This window comes from Musca autumnalis, unplaced genomic scaffold (assembly GCF_047663935.1).
Source record: "Musca autumnalis isolate F117 unplaced genomic scaffold, ASM4766393v1 scaffold_4, whole genome shotgun sequence".
NCBI lineage: Eukaryota > Metazoa > Arthropoda > Insecta > Diptera > Muscidae > Musca > Musca autumnalis.
This window is the reverse complement of record NW_027411977.1, coordinates 192,161,601-192,174,826: the sequence shown is the minus strand read 5'-3', so window position 1 is coordinate 192,174,826 and position 13,226 is coordinate 192,161,601. Positions and strand designations below refer to the sequence as shown.

General features: G+C 36.0%; 1 protein-coding gene across 20 annotated transcripts in view; it reads right to left on the bottom strand.

Moving 5' to 3' along the window:
• The window catches only part of MYPT-75D (Myosin phosphatase targeting subunit 75D), a 310,043-nt gene that overhangs the window by 71,856 nt on the left and 224,961 nt on the right, over positions 1–13,226 (bottom strand). The gene's annotated exons all lie outside the window — the stretch shown is intronic.

Below are 13,226 nucleotides of genomic sequence, written 5' to 3'. Positions count from 1 at the left end.
TTCGACTGCATGGTTCCAATCCAGAGCAGGCCTCCATTTCCGAGAAGTCTCCTGGTACATTAATTCTCTCATTCCAGGGTGAGTTTCCTTCCGGTGTTACTAATCTAGTTCCTGTACTCCATGCTTCCATTCCAGAGGAGTGGTCCACTTCCGAGAGGTATCTTCGTTCATCCATTATTCCATTCCAGAATGAGTTTTCTACCAGTGTTACTCATCCAGATCCTGTACCTCATTGTTCCAATCCAGAGAAGTCCTCCTCTTCCGAGAGGTCTCTCTGTGTATCCATTATTCCGTTCCAGAAGGTGAATTTTTCTGGTGAGATGGAGTGTGATAAATCAATTTCCAAATACATTGATCCACACAATGAACATTCAACCCATGGGTATTCTAAATCCGATCGAATACTCACCTGTTTCAAAGACAAGATTCATATTCCGCACTATACGGAATATGATAAACTAATTCCGCAATTTATTCAATTAACAGAGACATTTCCACATTTCCAAATAAGCTTCCGTTCAGACAATCGCCACTAATGCGAATATTTCATTCAATGTATCCCAACTGATTCCAAAGTTGAATTGGTTCCTTTTCGACAATCAGACTCCAATTTTGAGTCTTTTGCGGGTTTCGAGATTTCTAAGCCATCCTCCAAAATTGAGGTTCCTACGAAACAACTTAATAATCCATGTATCCAATATTCGTCATTCCAACCATATTCCATCCCAGATAATTCATTACAACAACCACCCAGGTGACGCAATTCATGCATTTCAGTTACTAACCGACACATTATTTGCCGTTGGTAACCCGTACTTGGCTATTCGTACCTTCTTCCAGTTATCAGATAATTTTCCAATTATAATATCCTATGACAGCAGAACTCCGTGTGATGTACTTTGCGATACACATTCGGATGAGGCTGAAATTCTATTCGTACAATATACTAGTCTCATATCACCGTCAACTTTGCGAGAATACCATCTAGCTCCAGACTGCGTCAAATTTCCTGACTACTACTATGGTTATTCTCCATCCACTGATGTTCAGTCCTACGGCCTCTGTCAAGGCGCGAGAACCTCGTTCATTATAACGTTCTATATGCGAATAGCTTTATGTACGTCCGTAGCCACTCACCAGGTTTATTCCAATCTAAGTGTTGCTCCAGTGAAAACACTGTCCAATCCAAGAATCATCCATTCATCCATTTGCCAGATTCATTTTTCCGCCTTGTTGTACTACTTCCAAAGTACAACTACAAAACTCCATTCCAAAGAAATGTTTTCCATACTGTTGTACTATTTACGCAGTAAAACTCCACACTTATTTCTCCAGTATCCATTTTCTATACTTTCGTATTCATTCCGTGGTACGAACTCGAAGTTATATCTGCAAGAACCATTTTCGGTATTGTCGTACTATTTCCAAAGTACAAATTCAAGTTTTCAACGAGGATTTCCTATGCTTTTGTACTCATTCCGAGGTACAAATTCGAAATCCTATTCCAAAATACTATCACTTCATCCTATGCGTCGTAAGCACTATTGTATTTCCCTCCCTACAAAGCACAAACTTCCTTTCCAGATACCTATAGACGCAATATTCCGAAGCAGAACTGCCAATCGATGCTGCGATAGATCCCTTCATCCTGGAATCGCCATGGCAGAATATATTTCCATTAAATTCATTAGTTTTAAGTTTAAAACTTTCATAATTCATAGTTCAAATTTAATATCACTATGCAACACTGAAAATGCAAACAACTTCTAGCATGGATTTTTTGAAAGTACATATTTAGACTACAAAAACCCTATTTGGGTTTTATCTTGTCAGATCCAGTTCGGATTTTATGGCCTCATCTAAACCGGGCTAAATCTTCACTTTTTTGCATTTATCAGGCCTTTATCTCAGAAACGAATAGGAATTTGGCCTTGCTGTCTTTAGCAATATGGTAGCCCTAAACTAGTAGAACTTATCTCTTGAAGAAACCACATAAGAAAAACACCATCTAGGGCATCAAAATTTATAAAATATAGAAAATTTTACATAATTGCTGAAATTCTGGTCAGTATCGGCTAAACTATTGGGAGTTGAACCAAGTAACCTTTTGCAAAAACCTTCCAAATAAAGTTCTCAACAATTCTTTAGAACATTCTAAAACTCTAAAATGCTTACTTCATGTTGTTTCAGCGGTATTTTGCATCATATCTTTTACAACACATATTTCAAACGCAGTTTACACCAACAGTTTATTCTCGCATTTCGAATTTCACTACATTATTGATATTTTTATTAAATCGTCGTTGAAAAATGTACTGAAAGAAACGGCGTAGAGGCATTTTACAACAATGGCATGTTCTGAAGAGTTGTGTATTACATTCCAGGGAATATTTTTCCAAAAGAAAATATTCAGAAAAAATTAACGGTTTTGGAGATACGGTGCGAAATGTATAAAAATTGTGTACTTTTTGCATATATTTTGAAATTTGAGGCAATAAATGTAGTTTTTCGAGTTCATTATTTCTCCAAATATTTTATTCTTGTCCTTATCTAGAAATTTGCTTCAGAGGTCAGAAGAAAATTCGCATTGGTTTCAGAGATATAGCCCCGAATTTCTTTAAAAACTCAATATTTAGCCATGTTTAGATGGGGCCATAAAATCCGAGCTGGATCTGACACAACAAAACCCAACTAGGGGTTCTTGTCGTTTGGGTCTGTGCTTTCAAAAAATCCTCAGTTCGAAGTGTTTGCACAAGATCACCTTAAAAATGTTGCACAGTGTATTTCTTTATATCATAACTAATTTATTTCCAATTTATGAATTCAACTAATTTTACGACGAATTGTAAGCGGAAGAGAGTGTACATTGCACCTAGTTGTGTTTGTATTGCAGTAGTACTGCAATGGGGCCCGGGATGTTTACGTCAGATTCTGCACGCCTGGTAACCCTAATAAAGTTTTCTAATTTTGTTTGAGAAATGAGCTAAATAGTGTACTTTGTGTGCTCTCTCTCCGCATATTTTCCTTTCGTTTTCTTTTCAATAAAACACTTGTAAACTAAGCATCAACCAGTACTGTTGTACTTGGTAAGCGGTCGTTCCTGTTTCACACATTCAATAAAGAAGAACCATTACTGTTCTTATTTCAAAATTCTAAACACTGCATTTTCTTTCCTTTTTCTCTTTCCATTATTCCTTGGTGGATGAATCTTGAGGAAAATATTTCCTCAATTGAAATATTTTCGAGGCTCACAGCAGAAAACCAACCGCCCTTCATTCTAGTGAGAACAACCCGAATTGGCGTTTTCAAAAGTGGTTAATTTTTTTTTCAATTTTCATGAACAAGAAATAAAAAATCAAAATCTATAATTAACTCAATAAGTTTATCTGGCTTCCCATGAAAAAAAATCTAATTGACGATATCTTTGGGCAAATGGCAAATAGTAAAGCTACATAGTCCTAGGGAGCGTATAATTTACGTCAGCAGTTATACGCTACATAGTCTAGCTAAAGATAAGTTAATTCTTACGGGTAATTTATTTTATTTTTGGTATTAATGAGTTTCTTAACAGTGCGAATAAGGCACCTCGAATACAAAAATGTCTGGTATTTAATCAGATATACACCTTTTTCAATACATGGAAGAATTCTAACTATCCTCCTAGAAAAATAGACAATTTCTACTGTATCCAGAGATATTTCTCGTTATACAGAATTATCCAAAAATAAAACGAATAAATAATAAGGGTATGGGGATAATAACACAAAAAGATGTTTTATACTGGTAGACTTTTCAGTACTTCCGAATCCTACATATACCGGGTGGTCTTGTATTTCGACTTGCAGACAAAAAAGTTAACTTTTAAGAAAATAATACATATTTTTCGAAAAGAAGATTTATTTATTCCTGTGACATCGTTTGGTCTTCAATGAGGAAATAACACACTCTCTGAAGGATGGTCGTATGTAGGAAATATAATCAATAATATTAAGAATCCACAACCTACGCTTATTCTATCCATGGAACCACATTTTTAGCCGATTATTATTTTGTATTCCTTTACCAACCACAACATACAGATTATATGTACACTGGATATATATTTCCTTTTGAGCACTGTATTTTAGTAAATGGGCTGTATCCACTTCAATTTTTGCCTCATCCAACTTCTGCTCTGTCTTGCCTTATTTTACTGTTGTTTATTGATTTTATTATGTCTTAATGTCCTAACAAAGATAGCTAGCTACAAGGCCGTACGTATATAATTATTGTTTGTTTGTTTATGTAGGCAATGTATTCTGCTACAGGTCCCAATGTATGAGTTATTGTAACTACCACAACTACCACACACTGACTTCACTGCCACAACAAAAACTGTAACAACACACAACCAATTGCCAACTGCAAATTGCCAATGTAAATTTAAATAAATGCCATAAATTATAAACAAAAAACCCACTCACCCACATAAAACAGATGACTGTGTGTGTTAAATTCATATTTTTCGCTTCAATTGAAAGGATTACTTTTTATTTTTTGTGATTTTCACCACTCATGGTCAGGAAGAATATATAAAAGGCAGAGAGCAACAAAATTAGTAAGTTGAGCGTACTATAAAAACTGGGTATTTTTTGTTAATGGGCTCAAGGTTGTAAGTTATGTGGGCACAACACAAAAACAGTTACCAGATTTTTTATATAGCACACAACGAAACACATGTACACACACATTACTGCTGTGTTTGATGTTCTGTCATAGACAATATGCTTTGTGTTAACGCTGTTTACTTAAAGGACAAAAAAAAAACAACGAGAAGAAAATGAAATAAAATTTTGAGTGTGAAAAAAGCAGAGGAGTAGGATAGTATTTTCTTTTAAATATGTAAGTTGAAAAGTTCTCATAAAATTTAATATCATAATCAATAAAATGTGTAAAAAGGGTTAGAAAATATTTTCAACAGATTTTAATTTTAGATCGTTGCACAGTGGTGCCGCTTCTTTGTAAACATGGACAAAAATAGATTGAGTTAATCTAGATTGATGAATTTTTGTACAATTACTTTTGACGGCATAGGAATGAAAAATTCCAACTTTGGTCCATATCGGTTCAGATTTGGATATAGCCCCTGTTTATTTACAAACCTTTTTGCCTTTTTTGTTAGAAATAATAAGATAAGTTTATTTGTGTGTTTAACACTTTTCAAGATGTAGTTTTATTTGTAATTCAAGATGTGGTGTGTGTGTATGTACAATATGTTTAGGTTTTAATTCAATGTAGTTTTTAGTTAGCAAAATTTAAGTTTTTAATTTTTATCTAGCCAGTGAGTTTTAACTAGAGGTAAGATTAAGTTTAAGTAATTTAAGTAAGTAAGTTTAGGCACCTTTTAATGCAAAGGGAATGTGCAATTTCTAGGGTAAGTTTATTAGTGCAATATTTTAGTTTAAGTAGCAAATTTAATTTGGTTTTTATTTAATTCAATTTGTACTCTTTGTTTGTGTAACTTTGTGTTCTATTTTAATAACAATTTGTGTTCAATGTTTAACTTTGTGTTTGTTAATATAACAAAATGTAGCTTTGTGTTTTTTATCTTTTTGTTCTTATTGTTTAACAATGTGTTTATCGTTTTGATGTTTTAACTTTCACTGGTTGGGGGAATCGCACGCTTTAATGATCACTGACGGAATGAATTATCGCTGCTCTTTGTACGGCTTTTAATGTTGACAAATTCCAGGATTCATTGGAAGGAGAGCAATAGGTTGATAGTTAGCGGCCGCAGTTTGTTTGTATATGTGTATATATGTAAAAATGTACATAGTGCGGACCGCTAATCAATTTTGAAGAAAATAACCTTACAGTGCTGCTCATAAGTATGGTCAGAGACCATACATTCTCCGCCCCCAAGACTCAGTGCTTAAATCATCCTTCTAGTTGACTGGCAGGTTGCGTATTGGTATGCTGCAATCTGGAAAAAAACGAGAAGCAGTACAATGTTCTTTTTTTAAAAAAAGGGGTCCGACTAATTAGTCGGAAAATAGCTTGACCACCTTCGTTATGGGTCGGCTGATGTTACCACCAGCAGTCTTTATGTCTACCACTCTTACGTTTTGGTCGATTCCCTGATGGGTCTTTATAATTCGTCCTAACTTCCAATCAGTTGGAGCTGAACGTTCATCCTTAAGTACAATTAAATCACCCTCCTTTAGATTGTCTTGTTGATACTTCCATTTAGTACGTCGATGGACCTCATGCAGATATTCAGTTTTCCATCTATTACAAAAATATTGGGAGATAATTTTCAAACGCTTCCACCTATTGACAATGCTAACATCTTGGTCTGAAACATCGGGTTCGGGAGGGGCTAAAATTGGTGTACCGATTAAGAAGTGACCAGGGGTCAGAGGCGACAAATCGCTAGGATCCTCACTAGCTGGACTCAAGGGTCTTGAATTAAGACAAGCTTCGATTTTCGACAAAATTGTGGAAAATTCTTCGAAGGTAAAAGTCATTTTTGGTATGCATTTCTTCAAATGTGTCTTGAAAGACTTCACGCCGGCCTCCCACAAACCGCCCATGTGTGGAGCGCCGGGTGGAATAAACTTCCAATCGAGATTTTGATGGGAATTTTGTACAATCGATTTATTTTGTAATTCTTTCATGAACAAGAGTCTGTCTTTCTTTAGGACATCGACTGCTCCAACAAAATTGGTTCCGTTGTCGGAGTATACACAAGAAGGGCATCCACGTCTACTAATAAATCTGGAGAATGCCGCTAGAAATGACTGAGTCGAGAGGTCACTAGTTGGTTCGAGGTGTATGGCTTTCGTAGCAAAGCATACGAAAAGGCAGACATATCCCTTTGTAATAAGACATGCTCTTCCCGTAAAATTTCGTATGCTGAAGGGTCCCGCAAAATCTACGCCAGTGTTAGTAAAGGGTCTAGATAGCAAAGTTCTTTCTGGTGGGAGTGAAGCCATAATTTGATTTTCTGTTCGTCGCTTATACAGAATGCAGACTCGGCAATTCCGAATAGTCTTTTTGATCAGTGATTTGAGTCTGGGTATGCAAAAACCGGATCTCAAAACTCTCAACATCAATTGGTTCCCACCGTGTAAAGTCACCTTGTGAGTGTGTTCGACTAGTAAAGTAGTAAATCTCGCATTGTGCGGAAGAATGATTGGGTGTCGTTCTTCGAAAGTGAGTGCTGGCGATTGAACCAGTCTACCATGAGCTCGCATAATACCCTTTGGATCTAAGTATGGGTTAAAAGATAGCAAAGGACTCTTTGGAGGAATTCTAGATCTTTTCTCTAATGCTTGAAACTCTTCTGGGAAAAAGAACCGTTGGGTGCGAATTATACTGGCACGTTTGCCCGCCTGAATTTCATCAGCAGTAAGTTCAACTTCAGAAGTGAGAGGGTTTTGTCTACAAACAAGGGTGTTTTTCCAAAATCTGAGTGCTTGCGCATACGCTCTGTATACTCTTGTTAACGAAGATATGTTTCTCATGGGGTCTTTTTCCGTCATTTCTTCCATATTTAGCATCAGCACTTTCGATGTTTTTGCTTCCAGTGTAACTTCGCAAATTTCTTTCGATGGCCAACTATTTTTCGGTAATTTTAACCAATCTGGCCCATTCCACCAGAGTTGGTAATTATTAAGCTCGCAGGGTGAGCATCCACGACTAGCAATGTCCGCTGGGTTATCCTTAGAATCAACGTGGGCCCAATTCTCTATTCCAACATTTTCTAAAATTTCAGATACACGGTTTCCCACAAACGTTGACCAGTGACATGGGGGTTTTCTCAGCCATGCAAGGACAATTGTTGAGTCTGTCCAAAAGTGAACGTTAAACTTTGAAATTTGGAGATTGCTTAATATTGTTGATGCCAATTTTGATAAAAGAACCGCTCCACAAAGTTCGAGTCTGGGAAGTGAAATTTTCTTAATTGGGGCAACTCGTGTCTTAGCAGTTAACAAAGATGTTTTTATTTCATTATTTGTGTCTCGGGTTCTGATGTATAAAGCTGCAGCATATGCGCTCTCAGACGCATCACAGAATCCGTGAATTTCCACGTCGTTGTCTGGAGAGTAATTTATCCACCGAGGAATCTTTAAGTGTTCAATGTCTCTACTATTCTTAACAAAGTTCTGCCAGTTCATCATAGTAATTGCTTTCAATATGTCATCCCAGTTAATCTTGTCCAACCAAATCTGCTGCATCACTAATTTGGCGACAACTACAATGGGAGCAAGCCACCCACAAGGGTCGAACAGTTTGGCAATTGTCGATAGGACTTCTCTTTTTGTGTAAGATGTTTTAATCTCCATTGTGGGTTGTGTGAACGAGAAATAATCACCAGAAATATTCCATTTTATTCCAAGCGTCTTTGTGGAGGCATCATCGGAAATATCGAGTGAATTAACTGGATTTAGTTGTTCTTTGGCCATATCCTTTATTATTTTTGGGTCGTTAGCTGTCCATTTCATCAGCTCAAAGCCAGCCGATTCCATAGCAGCCGTTAACTCTTTGCGAGATTTAATAGTATCTTCTATTGAATGACCTCCTGCTAGAACGTCGTCAACGTATAAGTTTTCCAAAATAACTTTCGAGGCAATTGGGTATGTGTCTTTTGTATCTTCAGCTAATTGTATAAGTGTTCTAAGCGCCAAGAAGGGTGCGCAGTTTACGCCAAAGGTAACAGTTTGTAATTCGTAATCCTCTATGGGGTCAGACGGAGATTTCCTGAATAATATTCTTTGAAATTTTGTTTGAGTAGGATCCAATAATATCTGCCTGTACATCTTGGTAACGTCGGCATTATAAACGTATCGGAAAAATCTCCACTTCAATACTTGCAACACGATGTCTTGCTGTAAAACTGGACCAGCATACAAGTTATCATTCAGACTTCTTTTATTTGAAGTGGGACATGATGCATTGAAAACTACACGCAATTTTGAAGTAATCTTTTCGGGTCTAATTACTGCATGGTGCGGTAGATAGTAATTTGGAGTCTTGGTGATATCACTTGGAGAAATTTTCCTCATGTGTCCCAGCTCAAGGTATTCAAGAATTGTACTATCATATAATTCCTTAATTTCTGGGGTCTTCATGAGCTTTCTTTCCATCCGATAAAATTGAGCTAGAGCAATATTTCTTGAGTCTCCAAGTTCTTCGCATTTTTTAAAGGGGAGGGTCACTATGTATCGTCCTTCCGTGTTCCTTTTAGTAGTCTCCAAGTAGTTTTGCTCACAAAATGCATCTTCATCTGATCTCAAAACCTGTTTTGGGGTATCCTCCACCTCCCAAAAACGTGTTAAAATTTTCTCAATTGATATGGTGTTGCAAAGTGATATTTGTCTCTTCTTTTGAATTTCATCCTGCAAGGGTCCGCCAATTATCCATCCAAAAACTGTTTTTTGGGCCAAAAGGGATCCAATTGACTTCATAGGTGCTCCAATAGTAAATATAAGGGGTCCTATGTCCATCCCTATTAGGAGATCAACTGGTTGGCTGACGTAAAATTTCGGGTCTGCTAACTCCAAGTTCGTAGCATCGCGCATTTGTGTTTTTTCTAAGGTATATGGTGGTAAATTTGAAGGCAAAGATTTCAAAACTGGGGCCCAAACTTCCAATTTAAAATTTGGGTCAAATCTAGATCGTAGTTTAAAAACGCATGCTTTAGCAGAAGTTTCCGAAATGAGTTGGTTTATTCCAGTAACATGAACAAGATTTCGTTTAGTTGGCAAACTTAAACGATTTTTTAACTTCTCTGTAATGAACGTGGATTGTGATCCAGAGTCGATTATCGCACGTGCATCATAAAAATGACCATTAGCCTCAATTTGTACTATGGCTGTGAAAAGTAAAGTGTCTCCGGGATGTTGATCTCTATTTCCACCATCCTGGAGAGTCAAAGTTGTAATATTTTCTGGTTCTTGATTTGTTGTGGACTGTATAAGTGTAGTGAGAGCAGCAGCACTGGTACTAGGTCGTGCTTCCTCTTGAACTGTAGTTTGTATTGCAGATAGGGTCTCCTTTCCCTTGTGTAATAAAGTATGGTGTTTCAAATTACAAGTTCTGCACCCAAAACGACTTTTGCATTCCTTCACGCCGTGATTAGCAGATAAGCAATTGTAACAAAGATGTGAGATTTTCACAACATGTATCCGGTCATTCACGTTTTTAGCCAGAAACTGTGGGCAATCTCGTATAAAATGGTTGGCTTTGCAAATTTGACACGAATTTTGATATTGTGTCTTGGGTTGCTGAGGAGCATTTGCATTTAATTTACCCGTTGAACTCTGAACCTTCTGATTTATATTAGTTTGAAAGCTGCTTGTGAACTTCAGTTTCTTCGAATTTTCTTGTCTGTATGGAGTTTGTTGATTTTGTTTCGAAAAACTTGGCATTATATTTCCGACCGATTCCAAAGTTTTGAATTTGTGGGTCAAAAAATTATTAAAACCGTTCCACGTTGGCAGTGTCTTACAATCTTCAAGAGTATTCTCGAATTCTTCTAAAAATGTTCTTGGAAGTTTGCTGGAACAAATATATACTAATATTGGGTCCCATCCTGAAATTTCAACTTTCAGAGTCTCTAAAGTTTGAATGCAGCTATTCACCGTTCGCTGTAATTTCTGAATGCTGTGACTTGAGTCGGAAGTAACATTTGGTAAATTGAATAAAATTTTCAGTTGCTCGTTCACCTGCATCCTCTTATTTTCATATCTGTCTGTTAAAATCTTCCAAGCTAGCTCAAAACCGTCATTTGTAAGAGGAACATGGCTTATTAATTCTCTTGCTTCACCAGAAGTCTTCTGGGTCAAATGAAAATATTTCTCCACATTACTCAACTTTGAGCCTCTAATGTAGATTGCTGTAAATAAATCACGGAAACTGGGCCAAGAATTATAACCTCCCTTAAAAACGTCTGTGTCACATGCTGGTAATCTTGAAATTGCTGTTGAATCGTTTTGCTTCTGCGCCATCAGGGTCTCTCGTTTTATTTTCTCCTCTGATTCCTTCTGCTTTAGCGTCTGAATTTGTCCATTGACTGCTGCAATCGCCTTTTTATAAATATCTATAGCCTCTAAGTAATGTTTCCTCAGCTGGTTTTTATCGATTGGTTTTTGTCCCTCTTCTGGCTCATAATCGCGGCATTCCACATAAGCTTTCTTTACTTGGTCGTAAAAAGAGTTAAGTTCCACTCGTGATGCCTCCAGGGTATGTATGTCGTCATCAGTGTTAGCAATGCTTAAAATTGAAACGTAATCCTGCAAGTCATTAACGCAGTTTGCAAATTTTGAGCACTTAGCTTTATCCATCCTTATTGTAACGAGGGTCAGACTTTAGAACAAATTTTTGTTTTACAAAGGTTTGACAAAGTTGCCCTTTACGAGGACAAAGTATTATTTTTATTGGGTCTTTAAACCAAATCAAGAATTTTGTCTTTGCAAAATCTTTGTTGTTACTTCCCAAATAAATTGACTTGACGACAAAAGGATCTGATTTTGTGGAGAGCCGAGGAGTCGACAGCAAATTAAAGTATTTGATAACAAATATTTCCAAACGAAAAGCCAGGAAATGAGTCAAAAAGTTGGATAATAAAACCGCTGGTAATTATTTAGTTGAGTAAGAAATCTTATAAAAATGCTTTTCCACAAAAGATATTATGCAAATTCAAGAAACGATAGCAAAAAGAATCATAAACAGAAAAATTCCAATCCAAAAAATATTCGACTAGAAAAGGTGTGTTGGGTTGCACAGAAGAAATTATAATTTTCAAAGAGTCGTGTACCAAAGTACTATAAAATCACTTAATTCCTTTGTTAGGAGGATTTTATAATTTGTTAAAGCTCAAAAAACAGTATAATGTAGAGTCGAAACCAGACAATAATCAAATCAGAAAATGTTAAGAATCCCAGCAAAATGTTGCAATCGCGACCAAATTTTTGAGTCGGTAGAAAAATTTCAGCAAAAAATTTAAAAAACTCCAATTATTTCCAACAGAAGAATGATTTGGGTCAAATGTAAAATATTTCAGCAAAGTTTAAAGTAATTTTACTTTTTGAAGAAAAAATTGCAGCAATATGTTGTAAAAAATCACAGTAAAATGTTTCAGCATAAGAATTCAAGAAAGATGAAAATATTTTGTATCAAGAACAAAAATTTCCATCAGCAAGAATTCAAAAAATTGTTCAAAAGTTTTCAAATAGTTGTGTAAATTCAGGTTAAGTGTTTTCAAAGAAATGTATAGAAAAATGTTTAGGCAAATGTTTTAAGGTTAGTTAACCTAAAAATCACTGAGCTTGTATGTATACCAAATGCTTTGTAAAAAATGCTCACATTTTTGTGGTTAGTTAACCTCAAAGTATTTTAGCGCTTGTCCACCAAACGCGTCTATTTATCAAAAGGCGCAAAAAATTCCAAGAATTCCCAAAAGTAATTTATTGGGAATCCAGTATGGCGATTATATGTAAATATTTAGCAATGTTCAAAAGTGTCTGTGTCTCCAAAAAAAGTTCCCACAAAAATTTATGTAAAAATTGCAAGGTTATGTTTGTTAAATGATGACGCCCAAAAGTTGCGCCAAAATTTGCATATAAACGCTATGTATGTGTTTATTGTAGTTGTTGTGTAAAATATTCTATTTATGTAAATTATTGTGTCACAATTATGACGCCACAAATTTGCGCCAAATTGCAAAAAAATCTCTTGTTGTGTATGTAAAGAGAATATTCCAAAAAAATGAGACAGCAAGATTCCAAAAAACAAACAGTTATTTCCAAAAAGAATCAATAATTTCGAAGAGAATTGATATGTTAAGTGTTTGTGGCAATATGAAATGTTTTTCTCCAATATGGCTCCACCAACGTGTAATGTAGGAAAAGTTTAATTATGGCGGGTCAATTTTACAAAGGTCCCACTGTAAACGGACAGACAAAGAGAATTTCACAAGAGTACATTTCTTTCCAAATGTTCCAATTTTTCCAGTAAAATTATGTCCCTTTGAAAACACACTAGTAATTTCCCAATTTTTGGAAGAAATTTCCAAATTTTCCAAATATTCAAGGAGAGCAATCGAGAGTCGTTTATGTATGTGTAAAAGTGTGGACGTATTTGTGTATTCCCACGAGCAAGAAAAGGGTCAACATCAGTCCTTAATCCCCAAATATAGGTTGAATTTGGGTCAAACGTGTCAATGGGTGTCAAATTGTATGTAA